This window comes from Elephantulus edwardii, unplaced genomic scaffold (assembly GCF_000299155.1).
Source record: "Elephantulus edwardii isolate Elephantulus edwardi_28Jun2011 unplaced genomic scaffold, EleEdw1.0 scaffold00065, whole genome shotgun sequence".
Classification (NCBI taxonomy): Eukaryota; Metazoa; Chordata; class Mammalia; order Macroscelidea; family Macroscelididae; genus Elephantulus; species Elephantulus edwardii.
Window position 1 is genome coordinate 14,554,758 of NW_006399815.1, and position 9,021 is coordinate 14,563,778.

Here is a 9,021-nt window from a genome sequence, read left to right on the forward strand (position 1 = left end):
TTTGTATCCATCAAACACATTAACTACAATACCCAGGAAATCTAACTGTGCTGTGTTTCTGTTGCAAGCCCTCAGAAAATTCCAACTCACAGTTGACTTTCCATGTCATAGTAGAAGTACTCCAAAGGGTTTATTATGCTACAATCATTACAAGAATAGATCCCCAAGTCTTTTCTCCCATGCTTGCTTAGTCGTCAAGTACTTAACCACTGTGCCACCTAGGCTCCTTTCATTTTCTATTCCAGTCTCTAATTTTTTGATAGTTTCTAAAGTTTAGCATGTTCCATATATTTGACTTTAATTTGTGTGGAGAGAGTGAAGGACCCCCGAACCGCTGGTCCTGTTCTGTCCCGAGTGGACGGCGAAGACCCAAGACTCCAAGACACCGGCTTGATGCAACAGCAAGAGATAAGAGGTTTATTGCGGAGCTCCGGACCGACTCTTATCTCTCGCAGGAGACAGAGGAGCCGACCTCGAGCAGACAAAGTTGGGTTTTTTTATACACTTTAGGGGAATACAACTGAGTATCAGCTTCTCATTGGGTGATGAAAGCACAGTTTGAATTCATTGGCTCAGTGTTCGCTCAGGGTTTACACAGCATTTTTGCACGTAGCACTTGCGGCAGTCACGTAGCACATGTAGCAGTTAGATAGATCTTTAACTATATGGTGGTGTCACAAATTCTTAAGTATACAATGAGTTCAAACTCCAGGGCAGTGGAAAAGCACAAGATACATTGGTTATCAGTCGGGAAACAAAGGCACATGGGTTATCAGTTGAGAAACAATCTCTGCTTGTTTGCTCTGCCCTTCTGCTAGCCATTCTTGAAATACTGTTGCCCTGGATACCTGGGTGTGGGGCTTTAAAAATTCCTGAGTTTAACTTAGCTGAGAACTATAGAAACCTGAGTTTAATTCAGCTGAGAACTATAGGGACTATTTTAATTTCAATCTTTTCAAGAGAATGATTTTAAACTTTGGCTAAATGATGTGCCACATGCGATAATGATTACCCATGGTGGACAGTGTTTGGTGGAGCTTCCCAACTAAAACAAGCCTGGAAGCAACAGTGGCATCCACTTCCGAAATGGCTTGCCTCCAGAAACTCTCTGTACAAACAGTACTCAGGTCTTTTGTTCATAGGGTCGCTATGAGTTGTCTATGACTCAATGGCACTTAACAACAACAACAACAACAACAACAACTAATGATATTCTGAATAACACCACCACCAAAGAATATTTAATAAACAATTGGACCAGACAAATGCGGTAGAAATTAATTTTATGTATTTTAAAGATTTAAATCATGAAGATAATACCACAAGCTACTCAGTTACAACTGAAAGAGCTAACTTTTCCATAATTATTTCAATAACTTTTTTATTAAAAGGATGTCTCAATATTGATAATTGAAAAAAACATGGATTTTGTTTTAAACTCCAAGTCAAAATTTAACAGTATCCTTATTTTAAAAAAATTATTTTTGTGTGTGTGTACCATCAAATCGGATCTGACAGGCACAGGAGGAGATTGCCCCTCTTTCTCTAACAGAGCATCTGGTGTATTTGAACCATGTACCTCTGGGATTGCAGTACAGCTTCTTGCCATTAGGTTACCAGAGCTCCCAACAACATCCTTTTAAGACACCATCACTTATATTTACATTCTCCAAGAAATTTTTCATTACATCTGTTAAATGTTGCCATTTGGAGTTCTATTCTTAAATAAGAATAGAAAGCTTCTTCAACTGTGTATTCTTTTTTCCAGTACAAAGAAATATATCTGTGAGTCTTTTCATACCCCAAGTATGAAATAACATTTTCAACTTCTGGTCTAATATAATGAAAACCATAAAATTGCCTAACAGAAGATATAAAAACTAATTTCAATAAAGTGTTAATAGGATACAACTTCACAAAGTTATATAAAAAAAATTTCTGAGATTCCATACTGTGCTTTCTTACTGTGTTCTGAACTACTGTGCTTCAGTCTATTTAATTTTAAATTTACTTTTTCTAAATGTCTAAGTGCTTGGCTTGAATCTACCAGTTAATTAGTTAAAATATTTGCTTCATAAGTTGTATATAGCTACAAGTTGAAAAAGGGAGTATCTATGTACTAGGATTGGTGTTCTAGAGACTAATAGTCGTTTACACACACACACACACATAGGGAAAATGTACATATACATATATTTATATACATATATGGAGATAGAGAGAGTAAGAGGGAAGGAGATTGATTGATTTTAAGAAATTGGCTCCTGAAGTTTGAGCACTGGCATCTAAAATCACAGCTAGGGCAAAACCAAAAAAGTAAAAATCCACGTCAAGGTTACTTGACAGTACACATAACAAAATCCCACTATTGGGAAGCTCCTGGTAGGCGGTGGCAACTGAGACCCACTATGGGGAAATGGAATTTGACGTTCGCCTGAGGTTGGCTAGCCTCTCTGGATTGCAGAACTAAAGCTCCTGGGACTTGAAGCATATTCCATCATGCTTCCAGGACCTTGGGGACTTTTGCCAGAAATGGTAATTCCTGCCTTATCCCTCCTGTGACTCAGCTGTGACGTTGAACCATACAAATCAGACAGGAAGATAAGGTCATCAGAGACTCCTTGCTCACCAAAAGGTGGCCTAGCCTGAGCCAACCTCTCCTCTCATCTCAGTCATCACTGGTTCCTGCCCTTGAGGAGTTTAGCCTAGCCCACTGGCCCACCTGGGACCTCAGGATGGTTTCCAGCTCAGCCAGCAGCCCCCACCCAGCCCCTGAGGAGAATGAGTTTCCCTTTTGGTGGCCCCCTACCATCTGCCAGGACCCATCAGAGCGCAGGGCCCTCTGCTGTGCTGCCTGTCTCTCAGAGAACATGAGGAACTGCAAGGATCAAACTTGTCTCAAATGGCAAGCGGACAACCCTCATTCTGTAAACCCAGGAAATCGTCTGTCTCAGGAGAAGGACCACCCTGACGAGACTGAGGATGAAGTTGTGTTGGCTGCTCCTTCAAGGGAACTCCAAAGTCTCTGCAAGAGCATGAGGCTGCTTCCAGACCTCCCACCTAAACCTGCTTTGGGGCTTCATGAAACAAAGGAAGACCCCACTGGACTCAGGGCAGGAGTCTGGACCCCTGATCCAGGAGCAGAACCTGTCAGACCTGCAGCTGCAAGCGGCGTGGAGGTGGCCGGGGACTTGGAAGTGGACTGCTACCGGGCACCCTGCTCTGAGGGTCAGGAAGAGCTAGCCTTGCAACACTTCATGAAGGAGAAGCTCCTAGCTAAGCTGGAGGAGAAGCTGCATGTGTTTCAGAAAATTGTTGCTGTCCTCAACAAGGAGGTTGAAGCCTCCCACCTGGCCCTGGCTGCCTCCATCCACCAGAGCCAGCTAGACTGCGAACGCATCTTAAGTTTGAAACTGAGGGTGGTGGAGCTGCAGCAGATCCTTGCTCAGAAAGACCAAGCCCTGAACAAGCTGGAGCAGAGTCTCCACATCGTGGAGGAGGCCTCGTTTGATGGCACTTTCCTGTGGGAGATTACCAATGTCACCCGGAGGTGCCACTAGTCAGCCTGTGGCCGGACCATCAGCCTCTTCTCCTCAGCTTTCTACACTGCCAAGTATGACTACAAGTTGTGCCTACGGCTCTACCTAAATGGAGATGGAGTAGGAAAGAGGACCCACCTATCACTCTTTATTGTCATCATGAGAGGGGAGTATGATGCTCTGTTGCCCTGGCCTTTCCGGAACAAGGTCACCTTCATGTTACTTGACCAGAACAACCGTGAACATGCCATTGATGCCTTCTGACCTGATCTGAGTTCAGTGTCCTTTAAGCAGCCCCAGAGTGAAACCAACGTGGCCAGTGGTTGCCCGCTCTTCTTCCCTCTTAGCAAGTTGCAGTTTCCAAACATGCCTATGTGAAGGATGACACCACGTTCCTCAAGTGTATTGTGGAGACCAGTGCATAGGTTGTGAGGAAGATAATCAAGCCATGCCCAGTTCCTGAGGAAGCACAAGCTAGTACAGGGACATTAGGAAGGTAACTATTGGGTTCTGCCCCTGAAGTCCAAGATCCAAAGTCACAAGGATGAACTGAGGTTAGTTCAATCTGGGAAGACTGATGCATGGATTAAGTAGCCACGAGAAAAATCCCCTACACTGGTCGCACAAAAGCAAAAGATCCAGAAGGAATTAGTAGCAGAATTGTTTTGCTCTGCTCTGACCCCTCCACCCTGGAAGAGCTGGGAGCCCCTCTGGCCTAAGTGTTGAAAATGGACTTAAACCAAGGTGGAGAGAGATCGCGGCCATGGATGATGGTGAGCCAGAGGTTCAGGAAGGACCTGAGCAGAGACCCTTAAGCAGGAAAGGGACTTCGTCAGGGCCGCCATGGAGAAGTAGAAGCACACATGTTCCTGCCTGAGAACAGAGCTAGGGCCACGCGGTGGAAGGAGCTAGGTTGGCACTGTGCATACAGTCCATCAGTTTTATAAAGAGCTTCTCACCACTGGAGATGATCAAGGAAAGCCTTGGAGTATGGGACAGCAAATTGGGAGTTGAACTGGAGCATCTGAATGGTCACTTCGAGCCTCGAAAGTCTCCAGTTCAAGAACTCTTGGCCCAATTGTGGCCTGTGGCTGCAGGAGATCTGGAAACATTCAGGAGTTTCATTCCCTCCTGGCTCCTCACTCAACTTGAGCGCCCCCAGCAAGGTCTAGCTGGCCAGCACAGCACCTACCAGCCTGGGCCGGGCAGCTCAGTTCCCCTACATGCCAGAAGACACAGCCCCTGTTTTCCTATCCCTTCATTTCATCCAGGGGAAACCGGGTCACTGTGAGCACCCAGGAGCAGCCAGGAGGAATGTGGAGAAGACTGTAAACCCTCCACTCTCCACACCTGGAAGCCCAACCTTTGGTGCTTTCTAAAATGTCATGTTGCTTAACTAAAGTATTCGCTTCCCTTCATTTACTGATTAGGGCTTCTGAGCCACTGAACAGAAGTGGTCTTTTTAAATACATATTGAACCACGGAATCTTTAAAAATAATATTTTTAAAAGTTTCCATAAAAGAACTGCCTGTGGGAGTCCATCCTAATCAAGTCGTGCTTGAAAAGCCCATAGTTCTAAGTGGTGCACTGGGTTTAGTTGGTGGCACCAACGGTTCTGTGCTGCCAGGAGCACCTCTCGACCTCACCGACCTCACAGTTCCCCTTTCCATAATGAGCAGCCTCCCTAGCCTACCTGCCTCACTAGCTTGTGAACTTCAAATAAAAGGAGTGAGAGGAAAGAGAAAAGCCTGCCAGGAACTAACTGTGACCTGCTTGTTTGTACCTGGAGGCTCCACACAACTGCTCATGAGGTCATGACTTTGAGAGGCCCCCCAACTCACTCCCACTCGCTACCAGCCTTCCACATGATTTATTCTTACTGCACTTAATGGAGTTGCTGTCGACTTCACCCCTCAGAATACCAGGAGTTTTATCTCAAATTTGTTCTTATTCAAGAATCCATGAGGGTCAAGGGGATAAGGGAACAGCATAACTCAGTGGACTTAATATATCAGAAAACTCACATCCAAACACCATTCCACACATGGCACTAAGTTATCCTTCAGCTTCATTTGAAAATAGACACATCGTGGCTAGCTCTGCTCTATTTGCAGAGACTTCATGAAGCCCCAGCAATAACGGAGTGCAAGTTCTTTGTACATACAAGTTCTTGCCATGGGTGACAGGCAGCAAATACACTAGGACTTACATTTTTTTTTCACAGCTGCTAAATTGTTGACAGTGGAAATAGACTTGCTTTCCCTCAAATAAAAAAAGGAGTAAAGGTCTCTCCTCACAAATTATGGGTACTTGTGCCTCCACGCTGGGGTTCTCCATCCCCACCCACTGAGCTGAGGTACTTTGTGGACAGTCTTCTACCAGCGACTACTTTTAGTCTTTATATTTAGCTGCTTGTTTCTTCTGAGCAGAGATACACATTTTCTCAAAACTGAGGCACAGCCACTTTTTCTGCAAAGTTTAATTGACACTACTTATGCCATCCACTGTACTGGACACTACAGGTAAAGACGTAAGATGTGTTTCCTGCCCTTGAGAAAATTCAGTGGAAGAAACATACACAAGGAAATCATTCTGATGAGTAAGAAAAATTCTTAGAAATTACAGCTCCCAGGTCATTGAGTGAAGCAATGAGGGCTCTGCGGAAGAAGTAACATTGAGATCAGCCTTAAAATACAGCCTTGGAATACAGAAGTTAGGTATTTGAGAGTAAAAATCTGAATGTGGACAATAGTTTAAGCAAAAGATGAGGTCTATGAATCAGAGGGATAGCCCCATGGGGAAACTCCAGTGCAGTGCCATGGGGAAACTCCAGTGCCAAGCCAAATAATGCCCAGAAGGATGAACAGAGGGCAGGCAGGTCATGGGAGGCCTTGCCCCCAGACAACCCTAAGAAGTAGGGATAGTTATTAGTTATTCCTGTAATTGCTCATTTCTGATTGGAAGGAACACATACTCATTATAGAAAATTTGGTAACCTGGAAAAAGGAATAAACAAAATTTTCAGATCACCTGTAAAAAAAAAACCAAAAAACAAAACACACTATTGTTGAGTCAATTCCAACTCATAGTCGACCCTCCATCAGGTTTCCAAGTCTGTAACTCCTTATAGTCACAGACTCTCCATCTTCCTCCCATGGTGGATTTATATCTCAATCTTTTCAGCTGAAGTTCAACATATTACACATTGAGTCAATACTGTGTTACAGCACAAGCTGTAAATGGAAAATTCTAGTAGTATATTTGTGTGTTGAGGAGTCTTGAAGAATTCCACTACTGGGAACAATAGATCTGAATGCTGTCCTAGCCTATGCCATCCTCTCACTTCCTGACACATTAAAGCCTATTGCATCGGTAACCATGCCAATCCACCTGGTTCAGGGTCTTCCTCTCTTTTCCAACCCCTCTTCTTTCCAAGCATAATGTCCCTTTCCAAGGACTAGCTTCTGCTAGTAACATGCCCAAAGTACGGAGATTATAATTGTTTCCCATGAACAAGGAATTCCCATTAAGCATGGGTCATAAAAGAAAAGAACTCTCTTCTCAGGCAACAGAAAATACTTCTGGCACAGGAATCTCTGGCCCCAAAGGACACATACTGCTTTCTCTGCTTTTTCTTTCCTGGTGTTGAGATGTCATTCTAAAATGTTCTAGCATTGGCTCCTTCAGGTTCCATCAGGCTAATTCATGCCATATTTCTCTACAGTCTAGTTATGTATGTTTATCTCACAATTGTTAATGATGTTGAAGATACTGATCAATGACTGAACAGTTTAGGTAGCTGGAGACCATGGCCCTAGTGGGGGCTAAGCAATGGATCTAAAAATCATTCTCACAGGTCCTAATACTATAGAATCTTCATAATAGAAAAGTACTTAAGAAATAATTTGCCTCATTTTTCAACCCCTAAGATTCTAAGAATGATATCTCAATTTTTCCTAATAGTTTTATGTCTATTATTGTTGTGTACAATCGAGTTGGAATTGACCCTTAGTTCTCAGTTGAGTTTTCAGAGGGGCTAATCATTTGGGAGGAGGTTGTCCATCCTTCTCCCACAGAGCAACTGGAGGATTTGAAATGTGTGCCTTCAGGATTGCAGCTCAGCTTCTTACCACTAGGCCACCAGAGCTCCCTATGTCTATTAGAGAAGGAAATATTTAGTTCAGTACCACTGTGGAGGAAATACATGGGTCAAACACTGGACTATTGTTTGTATGCATTCTTCAAGAGTTTGTAACAATTCTTTTCTAGCAAATCTTTTACACTTAAAAAAGTTTTAAAAGAACATTTCACTAGATCTTTTGTAAAAAGACTATGGTATTTATGCTGCATAAATGTGTTATAAGTCTCAAAATATTTACTTAGTAATAGCAAGGAAAAGAAAATATTTGTCTTTGAATAAAATTGTTTTACAGAATATTAACATGAAAGAAAGTAAATATCATGATTTAATATTATCTGAAACACCCATCTAGCTGAATTACTATTTTTTGAGTGTAATTATTAGGGAGCACTGGTAGCCTCTGGCAAGAAGCACTGGTGGCAAGAAGCTGTGCTGTAATCCTGAAGGCACATGGTTCAAATCCACCATGTGTTCCATGGGAGAAAGATGGACAATCTCCCCCTGTAGGACTAAAGGCTTCTGAAAACCTGCTAGAGGATCAGATATGGTTCCAACTTGATGGTACATGGCAACAACAGCACATATTTATAGCTTTGATGGCCTAGTAGTGAGGAGTTACACTGTCACCTCAAGGACAAGCAATTTGAATCTACCAACTGCCCCACAGGAGGAGGTCACACAATCTCCTTCCATGTGATTTACAAGCTCTGAAAACTCAGTGGAGATTCACTGATGATTTGATTCTGACTCAATGGCAAATAACAGCAACAGCTTACTTATTATATTTTAAAAAATAGGATCTATTACTTCCTTAAAGAAAAATTACTCTTTTACGTTGAAAAATTTAGATGAATATTCAGTATCTCATATATTATGATTATGTGACATGATAGCTACTAGGATGAAATCAAGACCTACACTTACTGAGTACTCATTTTTTTAATAAAATTTTATTATACACTGGTTTACTTAAAAGTTTGCATGCATGGTTTTTCACACCAGATCTTTCCCATATTCTTCACCCCCTCACCCATCAAATTGTGTGACCTAGGATTAACACTCCCCATCTTCTCCCACCTCTCCCATCTACCCCCCCCACACACTCCGGATCCCCATACTCGTTCTATAATAATAGTCTCATACAATATCTGCAATATCTGTCCTTATGGGAATGAGTTATCTCACTTAGCATAATGCTTTCCAGTCCCTCAAAGTTAGGTAGAAATTTACAAAATCATTGCTCCTTTGTGCTACATAGTATCCCATCATGTGAATGCACCATAATTTCTCAATCCATTCGATTGTGGTTGGCTCTCTGGGGTGTTTCCATGTTCTTGTGA

General features: G+C 42.7%; 1 pseudogene; it reads left to right on the top strand.

Moving 5' to 3' along the window:
- Window positions 1–2,735: 2,735 nt before the first annotated feature.
- Window positions 2,736–3,964, top strand: LOC102861192 (annotated as a pseudogene).
- Window positions 3,965–9,021: the final 5,057 nt, after the last annotated feature.